Source organism: Puma concolor, chromosome D1, assembly GCF_028749965.1.
Source record: "Puma concolor isolate L17-30 chromosome D1, mPumCon1.1.hap2, whole genome shotgun sequence".
Lineage (NCBI taxonomy): Eukaryota > Metazoa > Chordata > Mammalia > Carnivora > Felidae > Puma > Puma concolor.
Window position 1 is genome coordinate 86,779,972 of NC_141676.1, and position 21,750 is coordinate 86,801,721.

The 21,750-nt window shown below is 34.5% G+C and overlaps 1 protein-coding gene across 2 annotated transcripts in view; it reads left to right on the forward strand.

Annotated features, from left to right (window-relative positions):
- The window catches only part of OPCML (opioid binding protein/cell adhesion molecule like), a 1,072,580-nt gene that overhangs the window by 93,153 nt on the left and 957,677 nt on the right, over positions 1-21,750 (forward strand). The gene's annotated exons all lie outside the window — the stretch shown is intronic.

Below are 21,750 nucleotides of genomic sequence, written 5' to 3' on the forward strand. Positions count from 1 at the left end.
CCTGTGGATTTTCCAGGAAGGGACTAAGAAGGGGTGTCCAGAGAGTAGGTAGAAGTAGCTCTTGCACTTCATCTCATCACAGCCCCTACTGACATTATTGATCATGGCTTTTGTCTGTGGCAGACAATATAGACTGCATAATTCCCTATACCTATCTAATGGAAGTATTAGGCTTGGCTGATATATAACATGCTATGATCTGGACCCTGGTCATTAAGCGACATTATCAGTTAACAGTATATAAATATTGATTTACTGTCAGAGAAATAAAATAACACAGAAATTAAATAGATGTGATAAAAACTTGAATAATCATTAAACTTATATGAAAAGAAATAAGTATGAATATGTATTAATGAACCAAAATAAGAAAGCATTCCAACAGACTGCTGGGTGATAACAAGGGAAAGGAGTCAGGACTATTTAGTCATGCAAGGGTTTTCACGTAAAGTGTTACCCTGGCTCTGCTGAAGAATCATGTGAGTTACATTCTATTATCCTCACTCTCTACCTAACAAAGCTGAACATTTTAGTAACTCTTTCAAGCTCACACAGCTAGTAAGTAGTGCAACTGAGCCTTGAGTCCATAGTTCTCTAATTGTATGCTTTCATTTTCACAAGTATCCCTTCTACCAAACATCTTATGTCATGGTGCTCACACACACGAGTGTGGGAACTCCTCCTATGCAATGATAGACTTTGAGATAATATTTATGAGCTTCATAGAACTCATCCCTTTCAAGGGAAAAGTGAATTGAGTGAAATTGTTAACTCACTCAATATAGGAAATTTCACTTTAACTATAATGCATGTGCAGACTTTTTTCAGGGTAGGGGAATTTTATCCTAAGAAAAGTCTTGGAGGTAGGGGAACAAAGGACAAAAAATGGCCATGCGATTTCCCACCCACTGCCTTACTGTATTCCATGTTGCTTTGTGCCAAGTAAGAAATAAATTAAGTGGAATTTCCAAAAACTTATCATCTTTTAGCATTTATTTAATGTCACTAACTGATCCTAGTCCTTTCTTATTTATTTTCTTTATTTCTTCCTTTGAAAGTGACAATGTAAGCAATGGACCATTCTGTTATTGTTCTTGCTGCAATGTTAGGTTTCTTTTTAATTATAGGAACTGAACAATTTGTTGCCAGTTCTAAAATACATCTATTCAATTTTCAATTAGGTATTTTGTGTATATGTTTGTATGTAGTTGTACAAGTGAGTGTGTATATGAGTGTGCATGTATATTTTGGAAAATGTTATTTATACTCTTAATTAGTATTTTTAAAAAGAACCATACAGGCTCAGTACTTTGTTTTCAAATGTGAGCAGCTGAAATTAGCTCCTTCTTACACCTTTTTGTAACAAAACTGTGTAATATGCATAATGGCTGTCTTCTCCCACCCATGGAGAATGGAAGTGGTTAATCCTCTTCACAGGGGCTGAATTGGAAATGAAGCTTTGCAAATGAAGACAGAGATAATTTCCCATCTTCATTATTTATGAAAATCAGCTACTTAATTTTAATTATCCACTGTTTGTATCGTCCACATAAAATGCCATTTCTTTTATTTAAACTGTGAATAATTTCTGGTAGAATTATTCATTGGAAATTGGAATCCACTTTTTTGATCTCTAGAAAGCCTATTAATAATGAATGAGGATGTTATTTATTTGTTACAATTTCACAAATGGAAACTGAAGAAAGACTCTATATTCCTCACTTATTCTGATGTTACTTAAGTAAACTCACCTAAAAAGAAATGCAAGAATGTGGAGAAGCAATGTAAAAATGAGAACAGCTTCCATTTTTCCTTCATTTTTTCTTCTTCTTTCCTTCCTTCTTTCAGCAAATACTGACACGTGGTTACTTTGGGGAAAGCACTGTTAGTTAAAAATGAAGGAGAGGAGTTAAATGCTGCCTAGGATCTAAGAAACATTCATAAAATCCTTGACATTCACAAGGGATACACCCTGAGACCTTCTAGAATCCCCGTATTTATAAATCTTACTGTTGCATATAATTTCCTACATAAAATGCAATAAAATATAACTGAAAAATTTAAGTGACCCCTTTGAACCCTTAATGATTCTATAAATAAAGGATTCAAGTAATTTATAAAGCCATTAAAATATTTTTTTCATTAACATAAACTCCATACCATGTATCTCTCACTTGAGCAGTTTTGGCACTATCTACAGTACTTGCTAAAATAGTTTCATGGATTATTTTTCTCAGTTTCCACATAGAATGTGTGGTAGAATCATTCATGTCTGAGCAACTGCAGAAACTGAAAATTTTGAAATCTTAAATTTATTTTAAAAAATCTATTTTCTGGCCATAGCCATCACTTGATTGGATTTCCTCATAATCTCATCATGTTCATTACTAAGAGTAGAAGATAATTTTCTTATTAGGAAGCTGGGTATTTTTTCCCCCTTGAGAGAATCAAAGTTTTGCCATCTTATTAGCATGTGTATGGAGATAAACATAGATTAACTGGAACATGGATGCCCAGGGCCTTCCCAGCTGCCCTTAGGAGCTACTGGAATCACTTCTCACAATAGCCGTGGAGTATTAGATTCAATTTTGGGCATCAATACTAAAGTATAATATCAATAATGAAACTTTGAAGGCTTTGCAAATGATCAAAGCCCTAACTTCTATAATCACAAATGAACAGTGTCTGCCATATTTAGATAATCAACACAGGAAAGAAAAGGATAGATTTCCAAATGAAAGGTACAGATAAATTTCTAAATTCAGAGCTGCAAGAAAGATTAAAGAATGCTTCATGGAGGAAGCAGCATTTGTCTTGGACTTTGAGTACAGGTAACACTTAGAAATGTGTGAAGGACAAAGACATTTTAAGTAGCAGAACGGGATGATCAAAGACATGTAGGTGAGGGTGTAGGAAGCTTACACAAGGAAAACGAATAGTATATTCCCACCTAATTACAAAGATAATGTATCCTCGATGTAGAAAATACAGGAAATCTTTCTTTTCTTTTAGCAATATGGCAGACGAGGGATACAATATTACATTGTTATTCACCAAAATTGTCTTAGTGCTTTAATGTTTTATTATTTTATATTTAATATTTTAAAACATTGCAATATTCTTTGCAGTATGTACTAATGTGAATATCTATTTTAATTATATTTCCCAAATGTTTAACCCTACCAGTAGATCCACTTTATTCCCTATTTCTCTGTTCCTCTTTAAAGCAAAAATCTTATAAAGAGTTGTCTCTACTGAGAGTTGGCTGTTAGATCCCACCTTTCCACCAAATTACCTCTTATCAGAGTCACCAATGAGATCCACTGGTCAATTTCTAGTCTTCATGAAATTGATCTATCAGTGGCATGTGCATGTTTGATCACAGTCTCTTCTGGCAACACATTCACCACCACAACCTCCGACCTCACTGACCATTCCTTCGCTGTCTTTTTGTTCATTCCTGCTTGTGATCTCAATGCTAAATGTTGATAGGCCTTAGACCTCAGTCCATGGACTTCTCTCTCCATACTCACACCATCAATGATTTTATCCAAACACATGGTTTCAAATAAAATCTATATATTATGACTCCCAAATTTATACCCCTAACCTGGATATCCCCCCCCCCCTTGAATATACAATAAGTTTCTCAATATTTCTAACTGGATGCAAATTCTTGATCTTCTCTCTCCAAACTGCTGTCTGTGAGGCCATCCCAACTTAGCTAATGGAAACTACATCCTTCCAGTGCTCAGGCCAAATGCTTTAGAATCATATTTGTTCTCTCTCTCTTCAAACCTCACTTTTACTCCTTCAGTAAATCCTGCTCCAAAATTGCCCTTATCATCTTCACTGCTATTTTGTTCATCATATCTTGGTTGGATCATTGCAATAGCCCTCAACTGATCTTCCCAATTTCTCTCTTATTTCTTTACAGTCTATTGACAAAGCAGCCAGAGTGGTCATTTAAAAATGAAAATCAGGTCATGACATTCTTTTGTCCTCCTGTGAGTGAAAGCTAAAATCCTAGTGCGTATCTAGCCCCATTTCCTACTACTCCCCTGCCCTGCTAACTCCAGGAGGAGGGATGGCTTGGTTTCTTAGTTCTTCCTTAAACAAATCAGGGCCATTCCCAGCTCTGAGGGTTTGCAGCTGCAATTTTCTTCTAGAGCCTCTCCCCCAAGATAAGGGTGGGACACTCGTCACTACTTCATCTTCTCCAAATCCTTCTCAATTTATCTTTCCAGTGATCCTTTCCTCACCATCCTGTTTAAAATTTCAATCTCTCTCCACACCACCATTTTTGGACCATTGTTGTTACCCTTGTCATCTAACACATTATTATATGTATTAGAGTTTAATTCTTAGCAAACTTCATCTCTGCTGATCTTTCTGTCAATTATTGAACCCGTAGATCTGCTTTAATCATTGTGATTTTGTAAAATGTACTTAATGTCTAGTGAAGCAAGTCTTCTTTATTATTGTTCTTTTACAAAATTCTCTTGGTTATTCTTAGCTTTATGCCAGCTTAACCTTAAAAGTACTTTGTCATGTTCTAAAAGAAGAAAAATCAAGTTGAGTTTTTTATTGGAATTTCATCATACATGCACATTCATTTGGAAAGAATTAATGTCTTTACATTATTCATTCTTCCTTTCCAGGAATGTGATATGTTCCTCCATTTATTCAGATCTATTTTCTTTTTGGTATCAAAATTTTAGAATTCCACATTTTTTATACTTCTTACATATTTCTTAAGTTATTTGTTTTAGTCAGTGTTTTCCCCCTAATACGTTTCTATTGTTGCTACTTTCCTCCATTATATATTTTCAAATGGTATTCCTAGAGATGAATTTTTTTTCAAATTTGTATCCAACAATATATTGTTCAACGATCTTCTTAGTTGCAGTAGATTTTCAACTTATTCTTTTGGTTTTCTAAGTAGACATAATGGGGGGCGCCTGGGTGGCGCAGTCGGTTAAGCGTCCGACTTCAGCCAGGTCACGATCTCACGGTCCGTGAGTTCGAGCCCCGCGTCGGGCTCTGGGCTGATGGCTCAGAGCCTGGAGCCTGTTTCCGATTCTGTGTCTCCCTCTCTCTCTGCCCCTCCCCCGTTCATGCTCTGTCTCTCTCTCTGTCCCAAAAATAAATAAACGTTGAAAAAAAAAATTTAAGTAGACATAATGATAATTCTGTCTCTTCTCTTCCTCATATTTTGTCCCATGGTGTAATGCTTTGGCTAGACTTGTGAAAGGATGTTGAATAACTGCAGTGATAACTGGCCTGTTCCTTTTCTTCTTCTTGTCATTCTGGAGTCTGTTGTTGACTTTTTTTTTTTTAATAGTTTTTCAATAGACCAAACTTTTTTTTTAAGTTTATTTATTTATTTTGAGAGAGACAGACAGCATGAGTGGGGGAGGGACAGAGAGTGGGAGAGAGAGGATCCCAAGTAGGTTCTGCACTGCCAGCGCAGAACCAGACTCGGGGCTCAAACTCACAAAACTGTGAGATCAAGACCAAAAGTCCATGCTCAACCAACTGAGCCACCCAGGCGCCCCCTTGCTGGTGACTATTGGTTTAAGATGCCTATCTTTCAGGTTAAGTAAATATCTTTACATTCTTATTTCACTAAAGGCTTTTTTGAGAAAACAAGTTACAATTGAGAAGTTCATCTTGTGCTTTGTGTTTATATCAATTGAACTTAATATCACCTATTGATTTGATGAATAGATTTCTCCATAATAAATGACAGAAATGACTGTCACGAGTGTTTTTTTAAAAAATTTGTGGAATTTAATTATTAAATATTTATTTATTTTTTTATTTTTTACATTTATATATTTTTGAGAGAGAGAGAGAGACAGAGCACAAGTGGAGAAGTGGCAGAGAAACACAGAATCTGAAGCAGGCTCCAGGTTTTGAGCTGTCAGCACAGAGACTGACTCGGGGCTGGAACCCATGACCTTGAGATCATGACCTGAACTGAAGTCAGATGCTCAACCCACTGAGCCACCCAGGCGCCCCAAATTCTTCAATATTTAAATGAGGATATTATATCCATATCCACAAGTGTCTCTGATCTATACTTTTCATATCAGTGAAATCTTTTGTAATTTGTTGGAATCTGTGTTAGGGTATTTATAAAACAAACTGAAAAGCAGTTTGTCTTATTCCATACTTAGGGTAGAAAAGCAGAACATGTGTGTCTAGGTGTGTGCATATACATATATACATGCATAAATATTTCTATGGTGATTACCTGCTTTTAAGAAATTTGACAGGATTTATTGTTCAAAACTACTTAGTCTCAAAGCCCCATAGCCCTTTTGGCTAACTTAATGATTTTTTTCTACGTCTATTGCTATATATCAGTATTCTGCTTTTTTTTTTTTTAAGTTTATTTATTTATTTTAAGAGAGAGAGAGACAGAGAGGGAGAGACTGTGAGTGGGGTAGAGGCAGAGAGAGAACCCTAAGCAAGGTTCATGCTATCAACACAGAGCCCGACATGGAGCTTGATCCTAGGAACAGTGAGATCATGGCCTGAGTTAAGATCAAGAGTCAGATGCTTAACCCACTGAGGCACCCAGGCTCCCAATGTTCTACTGCTTTTAATAGGAATCTTTATAGGTTTTGCTTTTCTAATAAATAGTCTATTTCAACTGAATTTTTAAATTATAACTGTGGAATTGTACATAGCATTCCTTATAGGTAAAATATATATATACATACATATATATATATATGTATATATATATTCTGAATCTGTTGTTTTAACCTATACTCATTTCCTAGCTTTGCTTATTTTTATTTTTTTTTTCATTTTTCATATTGGTTTTTCAAGAGGCTCACCTTATTAATTAAATTTTCCTTTCTAAGAATAAAGCATTTAAGATCTGTAAGCCAATATTTTGATAAGTTTTGACATCAGTTCTTTTTTAATCTTTCAAAAACCTGGCTTCAAATTTAGTTTGCCTGAGATGTTATATATATATTGAAGAGAGTGATTTTTAATTTCCCATTGATTAAGCTTTTGTTTATTTGTTAAAATTATCATTCTTATTTTCTCTTCTTATTTTAGTGTAGTCTGTGAATGTGGCCCATGTAATTTTTGCTACTGAGATTTATTGGTGCTTTCTTTCAATCTAGTAGATTAAGTTTTGTAATGGTTAATGGTTACTTCAAAATAAGGTGCTTTTCAGGGCATCTCGGTGGCTTAGTCAGTTAAATGTCTGACTTGATTTTGGCTCAGGTTATGATCTCATGATTCATGAGATCAGGCCCTACATTGGGCTCCACATTGACAGTGTGGAGCCCTCTTAGGATTTTATATATATATATATATATATATATATATATATGTGCTTTATATATATATGTATATACATATACGCATATATACATGTATACATATATACATATATATATATGGTGCTTTTCTAATTGTAGTCAAGAAAATTACATTATTTCTACTTCTTGAATTATAAGATCATATTCTGTATTTGGTTAGGGGCTATTTTATGTCTTAAGGTGTTACAATTTCCTGCAATAATATTTATGCTGATTTTGCCTCATTCTGCCAACTGTTTATCTGTTTCACTTTATATATTGATTCTTCAATTTTTTGCATACACATTCATCAGAATTCAGTATTTTTAGAAACGTACTTATGTTCCCTGTACTATGTAACCTACATGAAATTGCTTCACAAATTGAATTCTTCTTTCACTGATAGTAATATTTTTTGTGTATTTATTTATTTTGAGAGATAAAAAGAACAAGTGGGGGAGGGGCAGAGACAGGAGAGGAAGAGAATCCTAAGCAGGATTTGCATTGTCATCACAGAGCCCCACATGGGGCTCCAACTCATCAACCATGAAATCATGACTTGAGGTAAAGTCCGATGCTTAACCGACTGAGCCATCCAGACACCCCCTAATATTTCTAACCCTGCTTTCTGCCTCTCCTTTTCAGAAAAGTAAAAATTAACCTTCAGCATTTTCTGATTCTGGGACTCTACCCTTCCTACAACATTTGAAGTGACAACATACCCATCTAAGATTCCCCGCCCGCCCCCACCCCCACCCCCACCCCCCGCATTTCTGCTCCCTTGACTCTTTGTTTCTTTTCTGGTCACAGCATTTTCTGTACACATTGTGGTAGTAACTCTATGACTGCTTTGCATGGTTTCCAGGCTGCTGTGGGCTGTGGGCCCCTGGAGCAAGGGGAAGGTGTGGCTTCCTATTTCCTTTTGCGTCCATTAATGGCACCTTCACTGTTTCGTTTGTAGGCTTCTTCAACTCTACAGTGTGTGGGAATCACCCTCACATTCCCATAATGAGTCTGTCTGCTTTTAGGGATATATTATGTTTCTTTTTTCTTCCTTTTTCTTCCAGTATTTTAATAGACATTTTTATGGACAGTTGATAGAGACAACATCAGGAGCCACTGGTCTAGTAAAAATAAATAAAATAAAATAAAATAAAATAAAATAAAATAAAAATTTTTGCTCTTGGCGTGTTTCTAAGGAGATGTGGAATATTTTATCAGCTGTGTACTCCAGAACTCTCACCTGGTCAGAGTGTAACAGAAGGCTGACCTGGGAGGAAAGTGTAGCAATCCCTGAGAGGTCCCAGGTCCTTTTAGTAGGGATGGACCATGGAGTACATGGACAGATGCATTAGGGGGGCAGAATCTATAATGTGGAAAATAAATACTCTTGTACATACATGTACAATCATGAACTGAGAGTTGGGTAGTAAGAACAAAATGTGTGGGAGAGCTCACATCCACACTGAACTTCTCAGCACAAATTAATGGAAATGTTTGGCCTGTAGTATGGAAATGTTTGGCCACACCGCCCTGAACGCGCCCGATATCATTGGAAATGTTTGGCATGTTGTCAAAGGAAGAACAATTTTGAAAGGAAAATAATTGTAGTAATGCAGAATAAGGGTTTCATTTTATTTTTTAAGGAATTTCATAGGGAAGCAGTAAAATGCAATGTTGTAGAAAAATAGCTGAATTAAAGATGAAAATATGTTTAAAATGTTTAAATCAAGGAAATGGGTATGTTAATGTATATTTTACTTTTTTTTTACTTCCCTGTATGTAGAGAACATTTTCATAATAAAAAGCACAAAGGAAAGAGGAAAGGAGAAAAGTGACCTAGTTTGGGACATACTGTCTTAGGCTGCTAATAGAGCCCCATTCTCCAGGTGAAATGGGCAGTGGCCACTGGAAATGTGAGAATAGACCCCCAGTGATAAAGTAGGAAGAGTTGTAAGTATACAAGTTGTAGATGAAGTTATTATATGCTAAGAGTTCATGAGACTACTTTCTAACTATGTAACATTAATGTCATCTTCTGTTGCCAGTAAGCTGTGTGGTTGTAGACAGTTTCAGTTTACAGGGGATATTATGGTATGGATTATTTCTATTAGATTTTAGTGTTTGTGGCATACTGCTGCCTTCACAGCAGATAACACCCATTGTTTGGTAAAGTTTAATGAAGCTTCTCATTCATTTAGCAATCTGTATCAAAGGCCACAAAATAATCTTTGAATGAGTAGTTTAACTCTTAGGAAGCAGTTATTCAGAACCATGAAAGACATGGACAAAAGATGTGAGCAAAGATGTTTATCATCATACTCTTAGAACAGAAAATGTGAAGTAAAGAAAGTGATCTTAAGTGGGCAGACAGAAAATAGATGATGATTTAGCCACAGGAAGGGGCACTGTGCATAACTAGGACGCACTGTGGTTTTCGCAATGATGTGGGAGATTCTCTCCAAACTAGATGAAACCTATTTCAGGGTTACAAGATGACAGATTTTTGTCTTCATTTTTGTAATTTTCTGTATTTTCTGTAAATATTGAAAATAAACACTGTTGGGGCACCTGGGTGGCTTAGTCGTTTAAGTGTCCGACATCAGCTTAGGTCACGATCTCACGATTCAGCTCTGCATCAGGCTCTCTACTGTCAGCACAGAGCCTGCTTCAGATCCTCTGTCCCCCTCTCTGCCCCTCTCCTGCTCGTGGTCTCTCTCTCTCTCAAAAATAAACATTAAAAAATAATAAACACTGTTTTTATCAGAAAATAAACACTATTTAAATAATAAAAATGAAAGTAAAGTGGTGGAAAGGAGGTCTCAGTGCCTTCCAAAGAGAAAAGGAGTTTGTCTATCTCTGTTTATACAGCAAATGATGCAGTAGAGCCAGGGAAGTCTAAGTGAAAAACACTCTAGAAATGGAGAGTTGGTTTGGGGTTCAAAATCGTTCTGGACAATGGATTGTTACCTGTGTTAATACATATTAGCACATTATAGAATATGACTCTTGCTATCAGAAACACTATCACTCAGTGCCCTTTGGTGACAAATAACATTAAGAATTCCACAAAATACTCAGCAAATGTACTTATTTCTCCTTGTTTCCCCATCCCTTATCACCCTTATCGGGTCTACTTTTTAAAAAAGAATTGAAATTCCTTGAGGATTTCTCATTAGTGATTATTTTCTCCGCACTGGGAACATCTATGACCCCTTGTTGCCAGGAGGGTAATAGAATCCAGAGAATTTAAATAATTTGCATACAAATACAATATAAACTGAATGCCCTGGATCAGTTGTCATATAGGGAAACTTGGAGTTATGATCCACTATTATTTATATGCAGCTGCAGCCCAAATGGCCAACAGATGCTGAATGCTAGCTGGATGTCCATTAGAAGTGTATTTAACCTACCTAAAATTCTAATTGTTGAAATGAAGAAAATAAATAAGGTATAAAAACACCAGAATGAAGCAATTAAAATGATCAGGAAGATGATTGGGTGCTGAAGAAAAAGATACATTTTTTTTTTTTCAAATGGAAAACTAAATGCTGAGAGAAGATGAATGTTTATAAGATTATGAAAGGCAAATATAAACCCATTTCTTAATTCTGGAGTACACATTTGAGGGTATAACTTGAATTCTAAAGGAAGTAAAAAGAAGAAGAAAAGATCTTTGGATGGAGCAATGAAGAAGGAAGTAAAAAGGAAGGTATTTTGTACACATTCTGTCATTACATGGCAAGCTATCAAAGCATGTTGTTACAGTTCCAACTCTGCCAGCAGCCATTCACATGATTTTCATTTGTTAGGCCTCTCATTTCTTTTGTATAGAATCAGGAATAGAATCAGTTGGATTTGAGAATGCTTTCTGATTCAAAAAGATTTTTTTAAATTTTGTAATACAAAAAATTATAAATATTCCAGTGTTACTTGTTATTCTCCAAATATTGTAAGTACTGGAAATGTGAAAATATCTGGGAAGTGTTTATATATGTTTGGGGTTGCTGATGACATTATAATTATTAAAAGAAAATTAGTGGGTCCTAACAAGACCCAAACCTAACATGATTGCAGGTTTCCTCTCCCAAGATTAGTACCCAGGCAATGATAGATGGGACACAGATTTGATGCAGTGTATATATGTATAATGTCTTGGTCTGAGAAAAAGTGCAACATGATATGGCTTTCCCATGAAATGGGAAAATAAACAATTCTGTTTATTCCTCTTACTCCATGCCTTTGTGCCTAACAGTGATTCCCACAACACACTTGTAGCAACTCAGATCCTTGTTACAGGGGTCATCAGGTATAAAAGCAGTGAAGAACTGAGGATTTTTACTTGTAGGGAGTTACAATAATGCCCAGCCCCATCCCCAAGCCTATGAATTACAATCTAAGCAGTATGTACATTTAATGCTACTTCTTCTTCAGGACAAAGGATGAGATTCTAAATCAAGAGTTGTCTTGCCCTGTGGTGAAGAGCTGACCACTTCCCTGGCTCCTAGTTTCTACCTCCTCTTACCCTCAGAGCCATTGAGGCTGAGGTTAAAGTATGTTTTTGTTTTTGTTTTTGTTTTTGTTTTGAGAGAGAGAGAGAGAGAGAGAGAGAGAGAGAAACTTGCAGTAGAAAGCACTAGCAGTAGAAAGACTTGATCTCACAAGGCTCAATTTCACGATTTGGAGATCATGACCTAAGCCGAAATCAAGATTCAGATACTTAACTGACTGAGCCACTCAGGCACCCCTGAAGTGTGGTCTTTATAGTGAGATTTGCCTGGGAGTGTAGTTAAAGCCTCAGAGGAAAATGTGCTTAAAGATATTTGAGAAACACGACTATCTCAAAAGAAATATAGATACCAGATTATAGGTTCCATCAGAAGCAAAAATACCAGAGCAGCTGAACCAAAAAATTAAAATTAGTTTGAAAAACAAACAAAAAAGAGATTAACAATTTGAAATAGGAACAAGAAAACATAAAAAGAACAAAAAAAAACCCCATTAAGTATGAACGATGTATTAGTCATATTTTAAAAACAAACAGTAGAGGAATAAATAGCTGAGAAGCTAATTAAGTCTTTGGAGGATCATAGTAACCAAATCTTCAATATGGAAAAAAGAAACACAAATAATGGAATATATAAAAGAAAAGCCAAGAAGTATGAAGAATATAGATAGTCAAGGTAATGTCTGGAAAATAGAGATATTAGAAAAACAAATTTTAAAATAGAGATGAGAAAATATTTAAAATAACAGATTTTTAAAAATTAAAATGAAAGATTATAGTTGGGAATCATTTAAGGAATATCAAAGGAGAAAGAGAAGGAATGATTCACTCATAGAAACAGAAAACATTAAAGTGAGAGAAAATTCCAAAAACTTACAGAGAAAAAAGAATAAAAATCAAATGAACAACAGATTATTCAACAACAACATTGGATACAAGAAGACAAGTTTAAAATCTAGAAGCATCTATATAGTCAAGTTTTCACTGAAATATAAAGATATGATAAAAATATTCTTATAATTATAAAATCTCAGAAAATTTGTCAGAATTTCAGAATCAATTGGATTAAAATAGATTTTATAAACTATTCAAATAAAAGCCAAGACAATTCTGGAAGTTGTCACAAAAGCTATAAAAAAATAAAGATGACCAAATATTTTGGTAATGTTTTTAATTGCATTTTTTTTTAATTTTTTTTTTTAACGTTTATTTATTTTTGAGACAGAGAGAGACAGATCATGAACGGGGGAGGGGCAGAGAGAGAGGGAGACACAGAATGGGAAGCAGGCTCCAGGCTCTGAGCCATCAGCCCAGAGCCCGACGCGGGGCTCGAACTCCCGGACCGGGAGATCGTGACCTGAGCTGAAGTCGGACGCTTAACCGACTGAGCCACCCAGGCGCCCCTTAATTGCATTTTTAAATAGTAAATGAAACAAAAAAGAAAAGTCTAGATCTGTACTAATATGACAGCTGCTAGCTATGTGAAATGTAGCCATTTCAAAAATTTATAATGAAAAATATCTCAATATTTTTATATTAATTTCAATTTGAAATGATATTTTGAATATATTGGACTAAATACAATTATATAATAAAAATTCATTCATCTTTTTTTAACTTTCTTTTATGTGTCCACCAGAAAATTTAAAATTTTTTCTGTCTCAAAAATAAACAAAAACATTAAAAAAAAAAAGGGGGGCACGGCTGGGTGGCTCAGTCGGTTAAGCATCTGGCTTTGGCTCAGGTCATGATCTCACAGTCCGTGAGTTCGAGCCCCGTGTCAGGCTCTGTGCTGACACTGCAGAGCCCGGAGCCTGCTTCAGATTCTGTGTCTCCCCCTCTCTCTGCCCCTCCCCTGCTCATGCTCAACCTCTCTCTGTCTCAAAAATAAATAAAAACATTTAAAAAAATTTGCATATGACTTGCATTTGTAGTTTAAATTACATTTTAATTAGACTACACAGGGGTGCCTGGGTGGCGCAGTCGGTTAAGCGTCCGACTTCAGCCAGGTCACGATCTCGCGATCCGTGAGTTCGAGCCCCGCGTCAAGCTCTGGGCTGATGGCTCAGAGCCTGGAGCCTGTTTCCGATTCTGTGTCTCCCTCTCTCTCTGCCCCTCCCCCGTTCATGCTCTGTCTCTCTCTGTCCCAAAAAAATAAACGTTAAAAAAAAATTAAAAAAAAAATTAGACTACACAGATATAGATAACATCAACATGATAGGAATTGGAGAAAAGGGAAACAAAAGTTCTAGTCTTATCAGGTCTAGTCTTACAGGTCTCAAAATAAAAAGAAGTAAGAATAAGAAGTAGAAATAGAAAACAAATTAGTATGATAGAAACAAATCAAGAATTATAATAAGCATAAATGGACTAATTTTATATTTGAAGATAAACATCAACTAACTGGATTGATTGCAAATATGTAGAAAAAATAGATTCTTTACAAGAGATATAGTCAAAGCATAAGGATATGAAAAAGTTAATAGTAAAAAGATGAAAAACAGACAAATTAGGCAAATACTAACCAAATAAAGGTGGTATGGCTATATTAATATCAGGTGAAAATGAGGTTAAGACAAAAAAAATCAATAGTGAGATGGAATAGAACTTATATGTTCATATGATTATATGAACTTACATGATCAATTTGCTGAGACAATATAATAGTTTTAAGCACAAAATACAGGCAGGAAAAAGTGACAAAACTACAAAGAAAATCCACCACCCTATTGGGAGATATCAACACATATCTCTTGATAATTGATAGCTCAAACATCCAGGTTAAAGAAAAGAAAGCAATATAAACAAGAACACTGATCTAGTGGTTTCATATAGAATTCTACATTCAGTAAATAGAACTGACAAATTTTTATCAAGCATGCATGAAAAAAAAAGAAAGCATATATTTGGTCATAAAAAAAGCCTCAACATATCTCAATAACAACAACCTCAATAACAAATCTAAATAATAACAATACAGACCACGATCTTTTACTACAACATCACTAATTTAGAAGTTAATAGCAAAAAGAAATTTAAAGATCCCCACATATGTATAAATTCAAAAATACTGATAAATATCACATATTATGAAAGAAACTATGAAAAAATTAAATAATACATGAAACTAAATAATAAATATGCTCTATAGAAACACTTGTAAGATTAGCAAAAATGGTGCTTCAAAAAAGTATCATCTTAAATATTTATAATACAAAGGAAGAAATTGTCAAAAATAATGAGCAAAATGTTTAGCTCAGAAATTTTAAAAAGAGTGATAGAATAAGCCTAAAGAAAAGAGAAAGAGATAATAAATAGAAGTGTAGAAATAAATGGAATAGAAAAATATATTAAAATTGAGATCAGCAGAGTAAAAGTTATTCTTTGAAATACAAATGCTGCTACAATGGATAAACTTCTGGCAAAAGTAATCAAGAGATAAAGAGAAAAGATAAAAATATATACTATTATGAAAGACGAGGACATAACAACAAATAAAATGAAGATTTAAAAGATGAGAGATTCGGGGCACATGGGTGGCTCAGTCGGTTGAGCACCTGACTTCTGCCCAGGTCATGATCTCACAGTTCGTGAGTTCAAGTCCCACCTCAGGCTCACTGCTGTCAGTGCTGAACCCACTTCAGATCTTCTGTCCCTCTTTCTCTCTCTACCTCTCCTCCATTCATGCTCTCTCTCTCAAAAATAAATAAACATTAAAAAAAAAAAAAAGATGAAAGGATCTTAGCAATCATATGGTGAATTTTGAAAACTTTGACAAAAAAGACAAATTCCTAAAAAGGTATACCATACTAAAATTCATTCCAAAGGGATCAGTAACTATTATTACTTATAGCTAGTAAAACAAATGAAAAAGAGGTTAAGAATTTTGTCAGAAAGAAAATAGTATGCCTATATAGTTGTGTGGACAAATTTTACTAAGAACTTACAAAAGAAGTTATTCCAATTTCACATAAGCTTTTCTAAAAATACAGAATAAATGAAATACTCTGCAGCTCATTTTAAAAAGACAGCATTAGTTACTAAAACTGTACTTTTAAAAAACGAAAACATTTTCCCATAAAAATGGAAAGAAAGGAAAACTATTAATTCTTTTTATTCTTGAATATAGATGCAAAATTTGTAAGCTATACATTACCAAATTGATGTACTTAAAAAAATCATATAATGGGGGCCTGGGTGGCTCAGTCAAACTCTTGAGCCCTACATTAGGCTCTGCACTGAGCGTGGAACCTGCTTAAGATTCTCTCTCTCCCTCTGCCTCTTCCTTACTTGTGCACACTCACTCTCTCTCTGAAAAAAATTAATTAAAAAAAATCATAGTATACCATGATCAAATTTTGTTTATCCTAGATATTCAAGAATTATTTATTATTTAAAAAATCCATAATATAATTTGGATTAAAAGATGTAATTGGATAAAATACATTAAAAGACAAAAACACAGAAAACCATATGAATATCTCAGTAGACATATACAAAGTGTTTAATACAATTCAGTACTCATTGTTCACTAAGAAAAAAATACCATTAGGAAATTAGGAGTACGTGAGAACTTCTAAAACCTGATAAAGGGTGTGTTAGTAAGATTTCTGCAAATAGTACCAATGAAATGTATAGACATAGAAACATTGACTTATAAGATTATGGAGGCTGGAAAGTCCAAAATCTGTAGGGTATGCTGGCAGTCTGGAGAACCAGAAAGAGCTGATGTTACAAATAAGTCCAATGGCAGTCTGCTGGAAAATTCTCTCTTATGCAATGGATGCTGGTCTTGTTGTTCGCTTTAGGTCTTCAACTGATTGGATGAGGCCCACCCTCACATGGAGGGAAATCTGCTTTACTCAAAAGCCACTGATTTAATTGTTAATGTCATCTAAAACACACTCACAATAACATTCAGAATAATGTTTGGCCAAATATCTAGGCACATTTTGGCTCAGCCAAATTGATGTATAGAGTTAACCATCACAATGAATATCTAAAATATATAACAAACAAAAAAGAGACAAGAACAAACACGATTGTAAATGGAAAATGTGAGAAGCATTTAGTTTAAAGCTGAGATGAGATCAAAAAGTGACTAATAACACATATATTTAATATTGTAGTGACTGCCTTGCTAGCACAATGAAACAAGAATAAAGAAATTAGAGGCATATAAATTAGAAAGGAGGAAATAAAAGTGTCCAAATAATTTATATTGAAAAAAACAGTCAATAGGTGAATTATTATAAGTGGGGAAATTTCAAACATAGTTGGATACAAAATAAAATACACAGTCAGTTGCCCTTTTGTACACCAGTGACTAAAACCCAGAATATGTTAAACCCAATATGTCATTTACAATAGTAGCAGAGAATACCAAGTACCTACAAAAAAATCTAACAAAAGTTGTACAAGATCTCTACGAAAAAAATTATAACCTTTATTTAGAAATGTTAAAAAAATCTAAATAATTGGAAAAATGCATCATATCCATGGGTAAAAAGACAATACTATGTAGTATCAATTCTCAAACTCACCTGGATTCAGTACAATTAAAATGTCAGCAGGGTATTTAATAGATCCTGATAAGATTTCTCTAAAAATCTTTATGTTTGATAAAAGAATATCATTGAAGAGATGAACTACAATGAAAGACTTGTCCTACACAATATCATTTATTTTGAAAAGATGTATTATAAAAGTGTGATAATTAAGATAGTACAATACTGACAGAATTAAACAGAAAGTCCAGGAACAGACCATGCATACATGGAACTTTGATATAAGACAGAAATGTTATATCAAAACATTAAAACATTTTTAAATTAAAATACTTAATATTGATAAGAAAAAAATGTAACATTAGGGTCTCCTGTGGCTTAGTTGGTTTAGTGTCTGATTCTTGATATTGGCTCAGGTCATGATCCCAGGGTTCTTGGGATTATCCCACATCAGGTTCTGTGCTGAGCATAGAGCCTGCTTAAGATTCCCTCCCTCTCTCTCTCTCTCTTTCTCTCTCTCTCTCTCTCTCAAAATAAATAAATAAATAAATAGATAAAAAATAAGAAGAAAGAAAGTAAAATTAAATCTCTGCCTCACACAGTAAAACAAAAATCAACTGCAGAGTGATTAAGCACTTCAATATATAAAAAGTAAAACTTTGGAACTGTTTGTAGAAAATATGTGTGAAAATGTTTTGGACCACAGGGAAGTATTTTTTTTTAGGACATAGAAAACATTTCTGTAAGGACATTGTTGAGTTGACCAAGTGATTCTACTCCCTTCGTCTATACCCAAGCAAAATTCAGGCATATGTACACTAAAGGAAATGTTTAAAAGTGTTTAGAATAGTACTGTTCACAATAGCACTGTTACAGCAAAAGCTGGAAACAACTCAAATGGCTATCATCAGGAGAACGGTGGAGCAAACTATTGTCTCTTCACACAATGTAATATTATACATCGATCTAAACAAATATAGTACAGAACGTGGATGAACTTCAGCAATAAATATCAAGCAAAAAAGTAAATTCCAAATTATATAGCATCATATGTCTTATAATCACATATAAAAAAAGGAAAGCAATGAAATGATTAATATGGAATCCAGGATATGGTTTCCTTGGATGACGTGAGGTAAGGGTATGGGGACTACCACATAATTACATATAGATTATTGTGAAAGTCATATCTTTTGTTTTGCATTCTAGGTTCATGTGTACTTACTATATTATTAGAATTAACTGTCTTATGTTTTTAGTCAATTATGAAAACGTAGTCCTTATGCCTAATTCTACTCCAGTCAATCATGCTGCAGACATAGTATATCTTCAGTTAACTAGAGCTGTGTTACTTACCTATTGCTACCTAAAAACTATGCCCAATGTTTGAGGCTTAAACCAATAAGTATTATTTCTCACAGTTTCTGTGGGTCAGCAATTCAGACAGATTACAGTGAGGATGGCTTGCGTCTGTTCCATGGTGCCTAGGGACTCAGCTGGAAGACTCAAAATCAATTGATATCTAGAGCATTAAGGACTGTTGTCATTGCTGTGGTCTGTTTGCTAGGATGTTTATCTTAGTTACTCCTTACTCACAAGAAGGAAGGCAAGTTTCAATAAATAAAAGGTTCATTTAGATCTAAGAGGAATAAAGTAAGAGTGAACAACTGGGCTCTTACATTCAATGGTTATTGAGGTTAAAACTCCCAGTTCTCAAATTGTCTTTCTATATAACATAAAGTAGCTGAACCAACAATCCCAACTCTATAGTTTGAAACAGTTTGTGTGAAGACTGAGGAGGAAAAACAATCAAAGTGTGTAGATAACTATAAAAATGATAATTTAGTTTTATCTCTGAGCTCCAACAAGAACAACTGGTGGGAAACAGACACAACTAAGTCTTCACTTTTCCTTCTTATGGTCCCCATGAGGCATTTTGTTCACCATCTTGATGCTTGTGATCTTTTCCTATATATATTCCTTTAAATTCATTCCCTTGGGATGGCCACATTCTGCAAATGATGTTTCTTCATATATGCTTAGCGAGATGAGCCAACCTTGTGCAGTGGGACACGGGGCTTGCCTCTTAGATAATATTGCTTTTCACCTTGGGACTAGGGACTATCATTATGTTTTCCCAACAGTTTGTCCTTTATTAGAGTGTGGAGAAAATTTATAGAGTTAGGTTGGAAAACATTTGTGTAACATTGATGTATTAACCCAACAGTGTGATTACCCTGAGATAATCAGGCAAGAGCTCAAGACACAATGCAGATGTCATGGTTTTATCATACTTTAGTTGAATTCTAGCCTCACAAGCCACTTTTTCCACTCATGCACTCACCTGATTCAGAGGTCTCATTTTCCAGGCAATTATCAGCCACCGTGATCCTTTTTACTATTTTGCTTGAAGGCTTATGGACACTCATAAATAGAAATTTGTTTTGACTACCAGGACATACCAAATTTACCTTGGTGTGAAGTCTCCCTATATTCTTCTAGTTTTCAACTAATACCAGATTAGGGAATCTTGAGTTTTAACTTGAATGCTGAATTCAATTACTTTATAAATCTAATTGCCAAGCTCTTGGCATGCCCCCTGAACAATTTTTGGCCTGCCTAGATTCATCCTTTTTCAATTTGCTGATTAGAACCAAAACTTTCTGAGGCTCCTATACCCTTAATCCCATGATCATTACCAAAGATAATGATAAATGATAATGTTTCAGTGTTAATGAGGGAGTAAATAGCATGCTAATGACGTTTGCAGATGTATCTAAATTAGGAGAAGTTGTTAACACCAATGAGGACGGAAAGAAAATACTGGAAGTTCTAAAAAAGTAGAAGCATGCAGAGGAAAAAAAATGAAAACAAACTGAGATTCAACTGATATAATACATATTATTGTTATGAACAAAGAGCTAATGGGAAAATAAAAAAAGCAACTACTGTCCCAGAGACCTGAAGAAAGAAAGGAACAGCAAAGGCTATCTAAAGAGAATATAAAATTCCAAGGATTTTATAACATGAACTTTTTTTTTTTTAAATTTTTTTTTTCAACGTTTATTTATTTTTGGGACAGAGAGAGACAGAGCATGAACGGGGGAGGGGCAGAGAGAGAGGGAGACACAGAATCGGAAACAGGCTCCAGGCTCTGAGCCATCAGCCCAGAGCCCGACGCGGGGCTCGAACTCACGGACCGCGAGATCGTGACCTGGCTGAAGTCGAACGCTTAACCGACTGTGCCACCCAGGCGCCCCTAACATGAACTTTTAAAAGTATTCTTTCTTCTTTGATGATTGGTGTCCTGGTAAATGTTTAACAAGTGGATCTCTGACCAAAAACAAACAAACAAAAACAAACAAACAAACACAAACCAAAAACAAAAAAAGGAAAGAAAAGAAAAGGAGAAATGTGTGTGCATATACACACACATTAATTATTATAACATTTTCTGGCATAAAGGATGTATAACACAACACACCATTTACAAATAATCAATATGTAATACCCTTTGTTATAAATTAGATATAAACGATTGATTCTCATAGAAAAAATTCCCTTCATTTTTGCCAAACTCCTATACTCATAGCCCATCTTTGATGTGCAAAAATAATTCCAACATTGATTCTGGTTGATATTTTCATCTACATTGAATAAGATGAAAGTAAAATAGCAAAGGTGTATGTCAGAATTTCTTTTGTCTGTCAATGACTTAAGCAACTTTTTTGCTGAACCAAATAAATAGTCTGAATACTCAAAGAATACTCAAATACTCAAAGTATGTCCTCCATTTTTGTGCTATTCACAATACGATGGTTGCATACATAAAACTTTTAAATTTAATGTCTATTATTAACATTTTCTTCATCACTTTCTTAAGTCTAGACAATCAACAAAGCAATTAATCAAGCCTTGATTTGTAGTTTTTGCTGATTTCCATGGTTTAAATACTCTTACTATGGACAATTTCAAGCTATCAGCCTGCTGTCACTGATCATGGGCTTGTGAAAGATGCATGGTAGCATACCATTACATAGGGTTTTTATCATATAATTAACATAGTTATAAATAAATTTAAGAACATAGATAATAGAAAATTAGTAAAATGTTGAAACTTATGGCTTTTGTATTCATTGTCTTTTAAAACATTATTTAGTTGAAATTTTATATGATTTAATTTTTAATAATATCTGTGTTTAATAGCTGGCTCATAAAATTTTTGAAAATTTAACAGCTGACTCACAAGTCAGTATGAATAGGTTCTAGCACATTCCACTCAGTGACTTTACTCCTGAGGCTCAGGCCTAGGGTCTAGTTTGTGCTGGAAATCATAGGATTCACAAATTCAACATGTTCAAAAACAAATTAATCTACTTTCTACCAGTGATTACTCTTATTCCCT